Raw genomic sequence first — 17314 nt, 5'->3', positions numbered from 1 at the left:
CCATCACAAAGAGGACTAAAAGATGATGACCGTTATGTAAAATCATGTTGTTTGTTGGTACTAATGTAAGTCCCACCCAGATCTGCAGTATACTGGTGGTGAGTAAAAGTCTGTGAATACTGACCTGTTATCACTGGCCTTCGTCTTTTGAAGGAGAAGTCTATTCATCATATCGGTCAAGACTCCATCTGTAACATTTACAATCCAGTATATTCCTTGTCAAAAGAAGTTTATTGAGTATACAATGTTATAAAGATACATAAAGTAAGTTTACAAGGATCTATAAAGTAAGCTCATTGTTTTACAGTAGGGTTTATATAGGTAAATATCATGAAATTTCAAATATTAAACATTGGGTTCACGTAAATCTAAATTAAAGATATATATAATTTCCTTAGTTACTTTTGTAGGTATTTAAATGATTTATACCTACTATACATATTGTTTACAAGTAGAGTGTATATAGGTCAAATAAATTCTGATAATGAGCTTTAATCGTAAGGTGGAGAAAAGGAAAGAGAAAGAAGAAAAAGGGTTGAAAAGTAGAGGTATGGTCCACAAGGTTGTCCCGCTCGTCAGTTTATTATTCTTTTTAGTTCTCTTTGAAGCCTTAGAATGGGTGTCTCTGTAAGTCATTTAATCTGTTACCATGGCAACAGGACAGAGTCATTGAAGTTTGACAGGAACTGTTGTTTTATCCAAGGATGCCAAAGTTTTTCAAATTTTGGAATTTGATTTTGATCGATGGCTACCATCTTAGCATGGGACATTGTAATATTCATTCTGTGAATTGTTTCTGCTAGTACCAATGTAGGAGATTTCCATGCCTTGGCCACTGTTTGTTTTGCAGCCGTTATTAGTTGGATCATTAGTTTGAATTGAGAGAGTGTTAACCATTCCGGTTTTAGATTAAGTAAAGTTAAATATGGATCTGGTTGTATTATTTTTTTAAATATTTTAGATGCAATCACGAAGACTTCCTTCCAGAAGGTTTGGATTACTGGGCACGTCCACCATATGTGTAAATATGTGCCTATTTCTGGGCATCCTCGAAAACAAAGAGCTGAGGTATTAGGTGAATATTTTGCCACTCTAGCGGGTACAAGGTACCAGCGAGTTAGGACTTTATAATTTGTCTCCAGTGCTAAGATGTTGGGTGAAGATGACTTAGATGTGAGCCATATGTTAGACCAGTCCGTGTCTTCGAAAGTTCGTCCCAGGTCCTCCTCCCACCTCCGAACGTAAGAGGGTCTATTAAGATTTGCTACTCCATATAATTGATTATAAAGTGATGAAATTGTACCTTTAGCAAATGGATCTTTTGTACAGATTGATTCAAAAATGGATAATTGGGATAATGGTGTATCCCCCTTTAGGAATGGTATATAGAAATTTTTGATTTGGAGATATCTAAATATCTCAGAGTTTGGTAGATCATATTTTTCTCTAAGCGATGGGAATGAAAGGAATGATTTAGATGCTATGAAGTCATTTAGTGTCTGAATGCCTGATGTTGTCCAAGCTTTAAAAGAATTTGGGTAGATCCATGCCAGATAAAAGGCCGGATTTCTGATAAAAGAAAGGAGAGGATTGTGTGGAGATTGTAACTGATATTTGGTTTTTAGTTTATCCCAGAGAGATAAGAAGTGTTTAATTATGGGATTATGAATTTTAAAGCGGTCTTTAGGATCAAGCCATAATAAATTTGATATTAATAGAGGGTCATTTTCTGAAGCCTCTATAAATACCCATAATGGGATTTCCTGTTTTGCATGGTATTTGGACAGACTGGCCAAATGTGCTGCTCTGTAGTGGTTAGTAAAATTAGGGTATCCCAGGCCTCCTTTATTTTTGGGAAGATGTAGTGTGTGTATAGGTATACGTGGTTTAGAAGAGCCCCATATAAACGAAGTTGCTCTTTTTTGTACTATTCTCAAAAAATAGGAAGGAATTGGAATAGGGAGGACTCTGAATAGATAAAGCAATTTGGGTAGAATAGTCATTTTGATTGCATTAATCTTCCCCATCCAGGATAAAGGAAGTTGCGACCATTGTTTTATTAGATTTGTGATCTGTCTTAACACAGGAGGATAATTGGTTGAGAATAAGTCAGAATGAGATGCTGTTAAATGAATTCCAAGATATGGGATTGATTTTTCTGCCCATGTGAATGGGAGTGCAGCCCTAGCCGGGATCAATTCCATGTTTGTGAGTGAAATATTAAGCACTAGGCATTTCTTAGGATTAATCATAAGGCCGGATAGGGCTGCAAATCCATCAAGAGCTGGTATTAAGTTAGGACCAGAGACCTGTGGTGATGATAGAAAAAGTAATATATCGTCTGCAAATATACATAATTTGTGTGTAATACCTCCTACTTCAATGCCAGTTATAGTTTGGTTTGTTCTGATGTATTGGGCCATGGGTTCGAGTATAAGGGCAAATAATAAGGGAGATAATGGGCAACCCTGTCGGGTACCTCTTTCGATATTAAAGGCTTCAGATTTGTATCCAGCATATTTTATATAGGCTTTGGGTTTATTATATAATGCTTTGATCCATGTTAAAAAGTGGGGTCCAAAACCCCATTTTTGTAATGAATATTGCATATATTGCCAGGATACTGTGTCAAATGCCCTCTTAATATCGAGAGATAGAAAACATAAAGGGATTTTCCGTTTTTTAGCAATATGTGCCAATAACACTGCCCTGCGTATACTATCGCCTGCCTGTCTATTTGGCATGAAGCCTACTTGATCTCTATGTATTAATTTTCCTATAATGCTATTGAGGCGTTTTGCTATTATTTTTGCTAATAATTTAATATTGAGGTTTAACAGAGAGATAGGCCGATAATTCACACAGGAAGTATCATCAGAAAGGGGTTTTGGGATCATACAAACAATTGCCAGTGTTTCTTGCCGAAAAGAATGTCCATCTAGAAGTTTGTTAAAAGTTTCAGTGAGAATGGGAGAGAGTATTTCTGAGAATGTTTTATAGTATAAAGCCGAGTAGCCGTCTGGGCCTGGTCTTTTGTTAAGTTTTAGGTCTTTTATGGCGTTAGCAACTTCATCTATAGTTATAGGCTCATCCAAACTGCTTTTTTGATTTTGAGATAACTCAGGTAAGGTTATTTTTGAGAAGAAGGATTCAGCCTCTGTAGGATTAAATTCATTGTTTGTCTTGTATAAAGTTGCGAGATGTGAGTGAAATTTATGGACTATTTTAACTGGATTACAAGTGTAAACATTTTTTGATAATTTCAAACGTATTGGTTTGAAAGATTTGTTAGTTGAATTTAATGCCCGAGCCAAATATGTACCTGGTTTGTTTGTATTCATGTAGAAATTGTGTTTGGAGCGTTTGAGGGATTTATCAACTGACTCAGTGAGAAATAGATCGTATTCCAATCTAGATTTTTCCAGATGAGATTTTGTACTCTGAGATGGATTATCTTGAAATGATATGTAGGCTGCATTAAAAGTGAGTTCTAGTTTTTTTGCTAGATTTTTGCGTTCCCGTTTAAATAGTGCCATTTGTCTTTGTATTGTACCACACAAGACAGGCTTATGAGCTTCCCACAGTGTTATTGGGGAGATGTCTGTTGTATTATTAGTTGATATGTATTCCTTTAAAGCTTGTTCAATGGCCATCTGATGCAGTGGGTGATTGAGCATTATGTCCGGTAAGTACCACGTTGGGTCATGCGCTTTTGGTATGGCTGAGGCTATAGTAGTGTATACTGCATTATGGTCAGACCACGGAATCGGAATTATATCTGATGCAATAATTTCTGGTATCATTCCTATTGTTAGAAAAATATGATCTATTCTGGTGAAGGTTTTATGAGGGTGCGAGAAATAAGTGAATTTCTTTTTCATTGGGTTACTTTCTCTCCATGAATCTACCAGATTGTATTTGGAAAGAAGTTGAGAAAAAGGTAATCTAGAGGTTATTTTGGATGGTGTAAAAGGTGATTTATCTAGAAATGGGAGGAGGACCTGGTTCGAATCCCCACACATTATCACTGTTCCTATTTTGTGTGTATTAATCACTTGTAATATATGTGAGAGGAATGGTGTAGGTTGTTTGTTAGGAGCGTAGTAGGAAATCACCGTAATTGCTGTATCCATTATATAACCCATGAGTATCAGGTATCTACCTTCTGGGTCTTTAATTTCTGATGATAAGGTGAATGGTGTGGATCGGTGAAATGCAATTAGAGTTCCCCTTTGCTTGGTACAGGCAGAAGCCGTGTAAATTTGTTGATAAAAAGGAGAAATATATTTTGGAGTAGAATCTTTGGTGAAGTGTGTTTCTTGGAGGCATACTATGTGAGCCTTCTTGTTATGGAAAGTACGGAAGGCTTTGGTCCTTTTTTGAGGGACATTTATTCCCTGAACATTCAGGGAAAGTATATTCAGTGGTGCCATGGCAATAGATCAAATAGTTTTGACTTACTTTTTGTTATGCAGAGCTGACTGCACAGATCAACCTGTGTGGACTGAAGAGATGAATAGATAGAAAAGAAACCAGTGAATTCTGGAGTAAAGAGTAAACAAAAAACATATGAGATTAGATGATACATTGTATAAATTATTTTTTGCAAGTAATCACAATTTACCCGTGAAAGAGAATAAATATCTCTCTCAGGGGAAAAAGTGCCTTCGTCACACTCCCACATAATATGGTTGGGAGAATGAGGAGGGCTAATGGGGGTACACGGATCTTCCGCTTACAGGAGAGAAGTGCTATGTCAAAAGACATCAAAATGATGTTTCATTAATTGGAGTGCAGAATATAGTTTTTGTTGAAATTATTTATTCCAGGGTGGTTGTAAATGGTTAGTCTTGCCCTAGGCTAAATAATTCAGTTAGAAAGGTACTGTTAATAACTTTGGTATTGATGAAGATAGTTTGCATTATTTTTGGATTTTAACCCTTTTAGAGTAAACAATTACATATTTTATTCATATGTAACTGTTTAGATATGTTAACTCATAAAATTGAGGTTGTATTGCTTCAGATTAGAATAAACAAAAACATAATTCTAGGAACTAGTTAGGTAATAATATATTTGTTTTAAGAAAAGAAAGAAAAAGCTTCCATTACTTCTGGATTATTGAACATATTTGTCCTAAAAAGTAATAAATCTATTGTTATTACCTGATAATATATAACTGAACAAGAATTTCCTTATTTCACTTATATATTCTAAGGCTATATGAATCAGAAGTAATAAGAAATATAACTGGAATGTAACATGATCCCACACAGTGTGTGACTATCAGAATGCAGTTACATTCAGTTATAAATACAGGTTTTTTATAGAGAACCATCTCTTAGTATAATAAATGAAGAGATATCAGGAATTAGGATGTCAGTCCATTGAATCTTCTTGGTCCATGGATGATGTGGCATAACGGCCTCTTTTGTGAGAATGATGATTCCCATTTTGTTCTGAAATTTTCTGGGTGCTGCCTGAAGGTGAAGATGATGCCATTCTTCTGCGTGTGGGAGTGTTGCTGCTTGTGGGTTCTGTCAGATTTAATTTTAAAAGGGTTTGTTGTAGTTCATCTGCTGATCTGCTTCTGTAAATTGTACCTTGGTAGTTAAATCTGACTGAAAAGGGGAAGCCCCATTGATACATAATGTTGTGGCGTTGCAGTTCCATTAGTTGGGGTTTCATGGATCGTCTTTTAGTAATAGTAAGTTGGGATAGGTCAGCAAAAATGTGATAATTGTGTCCTTGAAAATTAAGTTCCTTTTTTTCTCTTGCAGCAATTAGTATTTGTTCTTTCATTCTGTAATAATGAAATTTTGTGATTATATCACGTGGGGGTCCATCTTTCTTTTTGGCTGTGAGGGCTCTGTGTACTCTGTCCAGTTCTAAACGTTCAATAGGGATATCTGGCTTTAGTTCTTGTAATAGAGCAGTAATAGTAGATTGCAGGTCTGTCACAGTTTCAGGTATTCCCCTTATGCGCAAGTTTGAACGTCTGGCTCTATTTTCGTAATCTTCGAGCTTAGTTTGAAGTATTAAATTCTCTTTTTTTAATTGTTCCAATTCTGTTATATTTTCTTGGGTTGTAATTTCAATTTCATCCATTTTTATTTCTAAGGCTGCGGTGCAGTTTCCCAGCTCTCTTATTTCTTTGGTTAGGCTTTTTGTTATTTGGTCTGAGGTTTGTTTTAAAGCCTTATGAAGCATCTTTTCAAATTGTAATAATATTGCTGGGGATACTGAGGAGGCTTGTGGAGAAGTTTGTGAGAGGATTTGTTCTGTATCTGACTCAATTGGAGAGTCTTGCTGTGACATTTTCTGTCTGTGAGAGCGCCCTGATGCTGTATCTTGTGAGGTGACTGGAGCTGCTTCAGCTGCAGTGAGTGCCTGTGAGCTCTTTGTGAGGTGATTTTTATTTCTGCCACGGTTTCCTCCCAGTACCATATTTCCTGCCCAAACTTTCACAGTTTGTTCCCAGGGGCAAAAAGGTTCAAATGGATACCTTTTGAGTCTGCAGGCTCCGCTTTGTCCTTCTCTTCTCTCCTCAGCGGTGTGGAGCTCTAACAATGCATGTCTGCTCCGCTAGGCTCCGCCTCCTGCCCCCCACAATCCAGTATATTCCTGTACAAGCTCGTTTGACTCACCGCCAACGGCTTGTGAGTCCACCACCTCCGGTAAGAGTACAACATCTGTTTACATCTTTTCTTGGATGCTGATCGTTTTGTTCAGGGCCTTCGGTCTGATTGCAGCATATACTTACCCATAATATATATATTTATCAGCCAGCCTTCAATTGCTTGAACTTGAATCTCCCTTCAAATAAGCATATAGTGATTGGTTTGCACAAAAGTTATAGTATCTACAAAACAGTGGATAGATTAATGGCATTTTTATTATTCATTTTTTTTTTTTTACTAGTAATGGCGGTGATCAGTGTTTTTTAGCGGGACTGTGACATTTCGGCAGACAGATCGGAAACTTTTGACACTTTTTTGGGAACACTGACATTTATACAGCGATCAGTGCTATAAAAATTACTGCATAAATGACACTGATAGGGAAGGGGTTAACACTAGTGGTGATCAAGGAGTTAAATGTGTTCCCTGGGAGGTGTTTCTAACTATAGGGGGAGTGTACTGACTGGAGGAGGAGAGAGATCGCTGTTCCTGATTAGGGATGAGCCAAACACCCTCCGGTTTGGTTCGCATCCAGATCATGCGAAGGCAAAAAATTTGTTCAAACATGCGAACACCATTAAAGTCTATGGGACACGAACATGAATAATCAAAAGTGCTCAGCAAAATTATATTTCTAAAAAAAAAAGTCATGTAAAACTACTATCGTTAGCGCCGGCTATAATGAATTGTTGGTCCGGCAATACACATAAAAGTTCATTGATAAAAACAGCATGGAATTTCCCCACCAGGGAACCCTGAACCAAAATTTTTTAAAAAATGCGTGGGGGTCCCCCTAAATTCCATACCAGGCCCTTCAGGTCTGGTATGGATATTAAGGGGAACCCCGTGCCAAAATGTAAAAAAAATTGGCGTGGGGTCCCCCCAAAAATCTACACCAGACCCTTATCCGAGCACACAACCTGGCAGGCCGCAGGAAAAGAGGGGGACAAGAGAGCACCCCCCCTCCTGAACCGTACCAGGCCACATGCCCTCAACATTGGAAGGGTGCTTTGGGGTAGCCCCCCAAAGCACCTTGTCCCCATGTTGATGGGGAGAAGGGCCTCATCCCCACACCCTTGCCCGGTGGCTGTGGGGGTCTGCGGGTGGGGGGCTTATCGGAATCTGGAAGCCCCCTTTAATAAGGGGACCCCCAGATCCCACCCCCCGTGTGAATTGGTAATGGGGTACAAATGTACCCCTATCATTTCACAAAAAAAGTGTCTAAAAGGTTAAAAAACACAAGAGACGGTTTTTGACAAGTCCTTTATTAATTTCTTTTTCTTTCCACTTCTTCTTCCATCCTCTTTCTTCTGGTCTTTCTTCGGGGTTCTTCTTCTTCCTCCATCATCTTCTTCTCCATTTTCTTCTTCCTCCACTTTTCTCGTCCTGCATCTTCCTCCGGCTTCTTCTCCGCTCCATCCGCACGATCCGCCTCAGTGGGAGTCTTCCGCCGTGTGACACTTCGGTTCTTCTAACACTTCTTATATAACGGAGGGTGGGGCCATTCGGTGACCCCGCCCTCCCCTGACGCACGGGGACTTCCCTCTAGCTTGTCAGAGGGGGGCAGGGTCAAACAGGTGACCATTAATGAACGACAATTCATTATTATTAGCGATAGTAGTTTTACATGACTTTTTTTCCTTTAGAAATGTCATTTTGCTGTCAGACTGTTCTAAACACAGGAAACATGGGCACCTTTACAGGCATACTATAGACACCCCCCAGGTACGAAATTTAAAGGAATATTACACTTTTATTGTTTCACTTTAACCATTATTAAAATCACTGCTCCCGAAAAAACAGACATCTTTAAAACTTTTTTTTGCATTGATACATGTCACCTTGGGCAGGACCCAGGTCCCCAAACACTTTTTATGACAATACCATGCATATAAGCCTTTAAAATGAGCACTTTTGATTTCTCCCATAGACTTTTAAAGGGTGTTCCGTGGCATTCGTATTTGCCGCGAACACCCCAAATTGTTCACTGTTCGGTGAACGGGCGAACTCATGTTCGACCCCAACATAAAGCCCATCCCTATTCCTGATCACTAGGAACAGACAATCACTCTCTACTCAGAACGGGGATCTGTTTTTTACATTGATTCCCGTTCTGGCTCTCTGTGAAGCGATTGCCATGCAGTGTGCCTGCTATAGCTCTTAAAAGAGCCGACGTACAGCTACGGCGATTCACGGGAACGAGCCGACCTGCCACAGTATAATGACGGTGGCTGGTCCGCAAGTGGTTAAGCTGCTAAGCTGACATTATTATTTATATACATAGCATAATTTTTTTGGTTTTGCTTTTTATTGGGGGGGGGGGGTGTATTTAGAGCAGCTTAGTTCATTTATTTAATGTTCTCTGTATTTTTTTTATGTTTTTGATTGTTATTTTTGAAGTCACAGATCCAAAATTTGAAAAAAAGCTTCCATAAATTGATTTGAAGAAAATCACACCCTTAAAAATCCACTTTAACCACTTGTTTACTGGGCACTTAAACCTCCTTTCCCCTCCTGCCCAGACCAATTTTCACCTTTCAGCGCTGACGCACTTTGAATGACAATTCCGCGGTCATACAGCACTGTACCCAAATGAAATTTTTATAATTTTTTTCACACAAATAGAGCTTTCTTTTGGTGGTATTTAATCACAGATGGGTTTTTTTTGTTTTTTTTTGCTAAACAAACAAAAAAAAGATGGAAAATTTTGAAAAAAAAATTCATGTTTCATAATTTGTTATACAATTTTGCAAACAGGTAATTTTTTCTCCTTCATTGATATGTGCTGATGAGGTGGCACTGGTGGGCACTGATAGGCTGCACTGGTGGGCACTAATAGGCTGCACTGATAGGCCCTGATAGGCACAGTTAAGTCAGCACTGATAGGCACAGATAAGGCGGTACTGATGGGCACAGATAAGGCGGCACTGATGGCCACATATAAGATGGCACTGATGGGCCCTGATGGGTGGCACTGATGGGTAGCATGGATGGGTGGCACTGATAGGTGGCACTGATGGGCACTGATGGGTGGCTCTAATGGGTACTGGTAGGTGACACTGATGGGCACTGATAGGTGGCACTGATGTGCACCACTGTTGATGAGGCACTGATTGTGGACACTCATAGGTGGCACTGTGGGCACTGATGGGTGGCACTGTGGGCACTGATGGGTGATGCTGGTGGGCACTGGTAGGCAGCACTGTTGTGTACTGTTGGTGGCACTGGCAGGTGGCACAAGTGGGCACTGAGGAGCTGGCAGCAGCTCTCAGTGATCGGGACTGATGTCCCTCTCAAGGCCGCTGGTGATTGGCTTTTTTTTTTTCTCCTCACGCTGTCAGTGCGAGGAGAAAAAATACCCTGTTTACATTACATGATCAGCTGTCATTGGCTGACAGCTGATCACGTGGTAAGGGGTCGAGATCGACCCAATACTCTAATCTGTGATCCAGCTGTAAAACCGCTTCTTCAGGAGGATGAAAATGTCTATAAGGAAACAGTATATTAACCACTTTAGCCCCGGACCATTATGCTGCATAAGGACCAGAGGACTTTTTCCAATTTGGCACTGCGTCGCTTTAACTGTTAATTGCGCGGTCATGCAATGCTGTACCCAAACGAAATTTGCGTCCTTTTCTTCCCATAAATAGAGCTTTCTTTTGATGGTATTTGATCATCTCTGCCATTTTTATTTTTTGCGCTATAAACGGAAAAAGACCGAAAATTTTGAAAAAAAAATGATATTTTCTACTTTTTGTTATAAAAAAAATCCAATAAACTCAATTTTAGTCATACATTTAGGCCAAAATGTATTCGGCCACATGTCTTTGGTAAAAAAAATGTCAATAAGCGTATATTTATTGGTTTGCGCAAAATTTATAGCGTCTACAAACTTTTTCTGGAATTTACACAGCTTTTAGTTTATGACTGCCTATGTCATTTCTTTGAGGTGCTAAAATGGCAGGGCAGTACAACCCCCCCCCAAATGACCCCATTTTGGAAAGTAGACACCCCAAGGAAATTGCTGAGAGGCATGTTGAGCCCATTGAATATTTATTTTTTTTGTCCCAAGTGATTGAATAATGACAAAAAAAATAAATTTACAAAAAGTTGTCACTAAATGATATATTGCTCACACAGGCCATGGGCATATGTGGAATTGCACCCCAAAATACATTCAGCTGCTTCTCCTGAGTATGGGGATACCACATGTGTGGGACTTTTTGGGAGCCTAGCTGCGTACGGGGCCCCGAAAACCAATCACCGCCTTCAGGATTTCTAAGGGTGTAAATTTTTGATTTCACTCTTCACTGCCTATCACAGTTTCGAAGGCCATGGAATGCCCAGGTGGCACAAACCCCCCCAAATGACCCCATTTTGGAAAGTAGGCACCCCAAGCTATTTGCTGAGAGGCATGTTGTGTCCATGGAATATTTTATATTTTGACACAAGTTGCGGGAAAGTGACAAATTTTTTTTTTTTTTTGCACAAAGTTGCCACTAAATGATATATTGCTCACACAGGCCATGGGCATATGTGGAATTGCACCCCAAAATACATTTAGCTGCTTCTCCTGAGTACGGGGATACCACATGTGTGGGACTTTTTGGGAGCCTAGCTGCGTACGGGGCCCCGAAAAACCAATCACCGCCTTCAGGATTTCTAAGGGTGTAAATTTTTGATTTCACTCTTCACTGCCTATCACAGTTTCGAAGGCCATGGAATGCCCAGGTGGCACAAAACCCCCCAAATGACCCCATTTTGGAAAGTAGACACCCCAAGCTATTTGCTGAGAGGCATAGTGAGTATTTTGCAGCTCTCATTTGTTTTTGAAAATGAAGAAAGACAAGAAAAAACATTTTTTTTTTCTTTTTTCAATTTTCAAAACTTTGTGACAAAAAGTGAGGTCTGCAAAGTACTCACTATACCTCTCAGCAAATAGCTTGGGGTGTCTACTTTCCAAAATGGGGTCATTTGGGGGGCTTTGTGCCACCTGGGCATTCCATGGCCTCCGAAACTGTGCCAGGCAGTGAAGAGTGAAATCAAAAATTTACGCCCTTAGAAAGCCTGAAGGCAGTGCTTGGTTTTCAGGGTCCCGTACGCGGCTAGGCTCCCAAAAAGTCTCATACATGTGGTATCCCCGTACTCAGAAGCAACAGAATGTATTTTGGGGTGTAATTTCACATATTCCCATGGCATGTTTGAGCAATATATCATTTAGTGACAACTTTGTGCAAAAAAAAAAAAAAAAATTTGTCTCTTTCCCGCAACTTGTGTCACAATATAAAATATTCAATGGACTCGACATGCCTCTCAGCAAATAGCTTGGGTGTCTACTTTCCAAAATGGGGTCATTTGGGGGGGTTTTGAACTGTCCTGGCATTTTATGCACAACATTTAGAAGCTTATGTCACACATCACCCACTCTTCTAACCACTTGAAGACAAAGCCCTTTCTGACACTTTTTGTTTACATGAAAAAATAATTTTTTTACAAGAAAATTACTTTGAACCCCCAAACATTATATATTTTTTTAAAGCAAATGCCCTACAGATTAAAATGGTGGGTGTTTCATTTTTTTTTTTTCACACAGTATTTGCGCAGCAATTTTTCAAACGCATTTTTGGGGGAAAAAACACACTTTTTTAAATTTTAATGCACTAAAACACACTATATTGCCCAAATGTTTGATGAAATAAAAAAGATGATCTTAGGCCGAGTACATGGATACCAAACATGACATGCTTTAAAATTGCGCACAAACGTGCAGTGGCGACAAATTAAATACATTTTTAAAAGCCTTTAAAAGCCTTTACAGGTTACCACTTTAGATTTACAGAGGAGGTCTACTGCTAAAATTACTGCCCTCAATCTAACATTCGCGGTGACACCTCACATGCATGGTGCAATTGCTGTTTACATTTGACGCCAGACAGACGCTTGCGTTCGCCTTTGCGCGAGAGCAGGGGGGGACAGGGGTGCTTTTTTTTTTTTTTTTTTTTTTTTTTTTTTGCTTTTTTATCTTATTTTTAAACTGTTCCTTTCATTTTTTTTTTTTTTTATCATTTTTATTGTTATCTCGGGGAATGTAAATATCCCCTATGATAGCAATAGGTAGTGACAGGTACTCTTTTTTGAAAAAAATGGGGTCTATTAGACCCTAGATCTCTCCTCTGCCCTCAAAGCAATCGACCACACCAAGATCGGTGTGATAAAATGCTTTCCCAATTTCCCAATGGCGCTGTTTACATCCGGCAAAATCTAAGTCATAAAATGCTCGTAGCTTCCGGTTTCTTAGGCCATAGAGATGTTTGGAGCCACTCTGGTCTCTGATCAGCTCTATGGTCAGCTGGCTGAATCACCGGCTGCATTCTCAGGTTCCCTGTTGAGACAGGAGAGCCAGAGAAAAACACGGAAGACGGTGGGGGGGGCATTCCCACCTACTGCTTGTAAAAGCAGTCTAGAGGCTAATTAGCCGCTAGGATTGCTTTTACATGAAAGCTGACCACTGGCTGAAAAGAATGATACCAAGATGATACCTAAACCTGCAGGCATCATTCTGGTATAACCACTCAAAGTCGTGAATGGCGTACCTGAAGACAAAAAAATGGTTAACAATAAAACACAGTAAATGGTAAAGTATAAAAAATTGCATACCTGAAAAGCAAACATGATAAAACATAATAACAATAAAACATTGCAGAATAGATTACAGTAAAAAAGAGCAGAACAATAGAGAGAGAATAGAGAGAGAGAGAACAATAAAACGACAACTATTTTTTTTTATTTTATATATATATATATATATATATATATATATATATATATATATATATATATAATTTTTTTTTTTTACACTTTTTTTTGTAACTAACTTTTATAACTGTAATTGGTTCCAGGTTCGGGTCTCTCAAAATGCGATGGCATCTTGGGAGACCCTGTGAAAGTGTGCCTAGTCTGTGCAATGCTGTACCCTACGCTAATACTCAACTAGTGTATGGTAGCGTTCAAAACATTCACCAATGCAAAGACCAGGATTGTCAGGACAGAAGGGACAATAATAGCGGGTGTCACGCCTATATCCGCGCTTGCTGCAGGCACGACATCTTTTTTGGGGGGGTTCGCTGGGTAGGGGTACTCGGGAGGACATAAAAATGCCTCTCGTGCAGCCGACTGCATTTGGTTGTGGATGTGAATGGGGGAAGTACGGGCGCTGCAGAAGTGGTGGGTTCCCAATTAGGATTGACGAATGCAGCAGGAAGGGCACTATGGGCACGACAGGCCTGTTTGTCTTCTTCTTGGTGGCAGCGGGATACTACTTGTGCTTGCCACCTCACCAGCTTGAACTGCACTTATGGGACTCGCCACGTCACCAAGTGTTACTGCAGTGCTGGTTTGACTACAACCGGGGTGTACTAGGCCACTGGTGCTTCCCAGTTCACCAAAACGCTACCAAAAAAACTGTTAGCGATCGCAGGGATCAGGCCTGACTCTGCGAACGCTGCAGTTATGCGTTTAGTGTTTTGTAAGTGACAGTGATCGATCGATACTGCACTTGGGTGGGCTGGGCTGAGCCGGGCGGAGGGGCAAAACGCAGGTGCTAGCAGGTATCTGGGCTGATCCCGCTAACACTGCGTTTTTGGGAACCCTAAACTGCTGGGGACGCTAGTATAGATGTGATCGGATCAGATATTGATCCGATCAGATACTATACCACTAAGGGAGGTGTACGGTGCATGCATGGGTGTTAGCGGTACTGGCGCTAACATGACGCTGCCTGGGGCTGGTGCTTGCCAGTTCACCAAAATGCTACCAAAAAAACTGTTAGCGATCGCAGGGATCAGGCCTGACTCTGCGAACGCTGCAGTTATGCGTTTAGTGTTTTGTAAGTGACAGTGATCGATCGATACTGCACTTGGGTGGGCTGGGCTGGGCCGGGCGGAAGGGCAAAACGCAGGTGCTTGCAGGTATCTGGGCTGATCCCGCTAACACTGCGTTTTTGGGAACCCTAAACTGCTGGGGACGCTAGTATAGATCTGATCGGATCAGATATTGATCCGTTCAGATACTATACCACTAAGGGAGGCGTATGCTGCGTGTGTGGGTGTTAGCGGTACTGGCGCTAATCTGACGCTGCCTGGGGTGACGCATATCACCGCCGGGCGATCAGGGGGCTAAACCTTTATTCGGTAATAAACGACGGGTACACACGACACTATAAAAAATAAACGAACTAACCAGCGTCACCCGTAACAGTTATACGGTGATCACTGGTGAAAGGGTTAACTAGGGGGCAATCGAGGGGTTAAAACATTTATTAGATGGTATATGGGGGTCCCTGTCACTATAAAACGCTGACGGCGAACCTAAATATTTACGTCCCTAACTAGCATCACCAGTGACACTAATACAGCGATCAGAAAAATGATCGCTTAGTGACACTGGCGATGGGGGGGGTGATCAAGGGGTTAAAACTTTATTAGGGGGGGTTTGGGGGGTACCTACAGGGGGCTAACAGTAACTGCCCTAACACAGTAACTGTCACAAACTGACACCATGTAGTAATCAGAAAAAAAAAACTGCTTGGTGTCAGTGTGACGGGGGGGGGGGGATCGGGGGGATCGGGGGGTAAAGGGGGGTGTAACATGTGCCTGGCATGTTCTACTGTGTGTGTGTGTGTTTGGTGCACTTACATTGAAGTCTTCTCTCCTCGGCGCCGAAACGGAAACTGCCGAGCTGAGGAGAGATGACATCACATCCTCTGCCTCTGTGTACTACACAGAGGCAGGGGACGATTCCCATTGGCTGGGAGCGATCGCGAGGGGGGCCACGATCGGATGGCCTCCCCCTCATCCCTGATCGCTGCCAGACCAAAGGCGACCACCGCTGGCACTGGGGGGGAATCCGATCAGACCCCTCACCCGCGGGAAGGCAAGGATATATATGTATGTCCTTTTGCCTGCCTGTGCCGCTCTGCCGACGTATATCATCGTGCGGTGGTCGTCAAGTGGTTAAAGAAAATATACAGTATATATTGTATATTTTCTTTAATATACTGTTTCCTTATAGACCTTTTCATCCTCCTGAAGAAGCGGTTATACCACGAAACGGGTAGAGGAATATTTACACCCCACCTGAACAGAAACTGTACCGGGGAAACCTGCTATGAGTTAGTTCCCATGTGGTGTATATTGTACTATTTTATAAATTGTCTCTGTATACATTGTTGTGCTTTTAAGATATTGTTTGTACACTGTTACAGAATAAAATTTTGTATTTTTAATCAATTTGTGGTTATATCAGTACCGAGAAAGTCCATTTATGTTCTTCTGGGTATCTATGTGTACGGGATAGCTTCGGCAACTACCCCCACATTTTTACCACCCCCAATTATATATCCATATTGATATTATGACATGCATGAGGAGATTCAGCTCTGAACTCACGGCTGTGGGTAGATCATATAGAAGTAAAAATGGAGGAGTAGGCTACCACTATCAATGATTTGATAGATGCCCACGACACTGTGGAAGAAGAACAAAACTGGATTACTAACAAAACTGGCAGATTTAGAGGACAGGGCAAGAAGGAATAATGTGAAAATAAGAGGTATTCCTGAAGCAGTGAACACATGTCACCACGTTACTGTCTACTCTCATGCCAGATCTCCTTCCTTTGGAGGTTTTCTATTGACAGAATACATCGCAATCCAAAGCCCACTTTCATACCAAAACATGTCCCCAGAGATGTTATTTTCTGCGTGCATTTTTACCAATCCAAAGATCGTTTGATGATCAGTTGAGATTGGGGGTTGATCGAGATGGACGTGCGGTGAAGCCGCTCCTAACTACCCAGGCAATCAGCTGTTTTTACTCCCTAATTATGGGCTCCTCCCGAACCTTCCATCTAGCAGCGTGCAGTGAGCCACAGTGTGTTGGGAGATGATCCGAGCTGGCTGGTGGATCTGACAAATATCCCCTGGGAGCGGACAACGGGGAAGGGGTGAAGTACTGACGATACCGACTGGCCATCCCCGCTGAACAGAGAAGAGTAGGGATGCTTATCAGCGATTCTAACTGTGCTGTATGAGAGCAGGATCGAGTGGATGGAGGAAGCGCATTTTTCCCCTTAAATATTATACTGACTACAACCACTGGAGGACTCACCAACAGAGACAAACAGATCCGAGATTCCCTGCTCCCCTGTCCATTGTGGGATCGAGAGATGATCCAGCCAGTAAGTAATACTTAGACTGGAGAGAAGGATTGCTGATAAGTAAAGAAGAGTGGCAGTGTTTTATACTAGGACTGTGTGGATATTATTATGTATCTCTATTCAGTGATCAGTTGATTCTTAGAGACGGAAAGATTACAAAACACCCACTCTAATAGCTGAGGGAAGATCTGAATCACCATGCAATATATAAATTAAGAAGGGGACTGGAGAAATATTTATTTTTTTGCTATGTTTAAAGGAGAGAAAGGAGTCATTTTCCTCTAAAGGCAATCTGATATTTAAAGTCCTAGTTGTGGGCTTGATAGCGGAAAAGACTTTAAACCTCCTTGGTCTTGATACGGGCTAAACTAACACAGTATTATCTGGATGCACTTAAGCTATTTCTAAAATTCCCAGGT

Source organism: Aquarana catesbeiana, linkage group LG05 (genome assembly GCF_042186555.1).
Source record: "Aquarana catesbeiana isolate 2022-GZ linkage group LG05, ASM4218655v1, whole genome shotgun sequence".
NCBI lineage: Eukaryota > Metazoa > Chordata > Amphibia > Anura > Ranidae > Aquarana > Aquarana catesbeiana.
The sequence above is the reverse complement of the archived record's forward strand: the minus strand, read 5'-3'. Positions refer to the sequence as shown.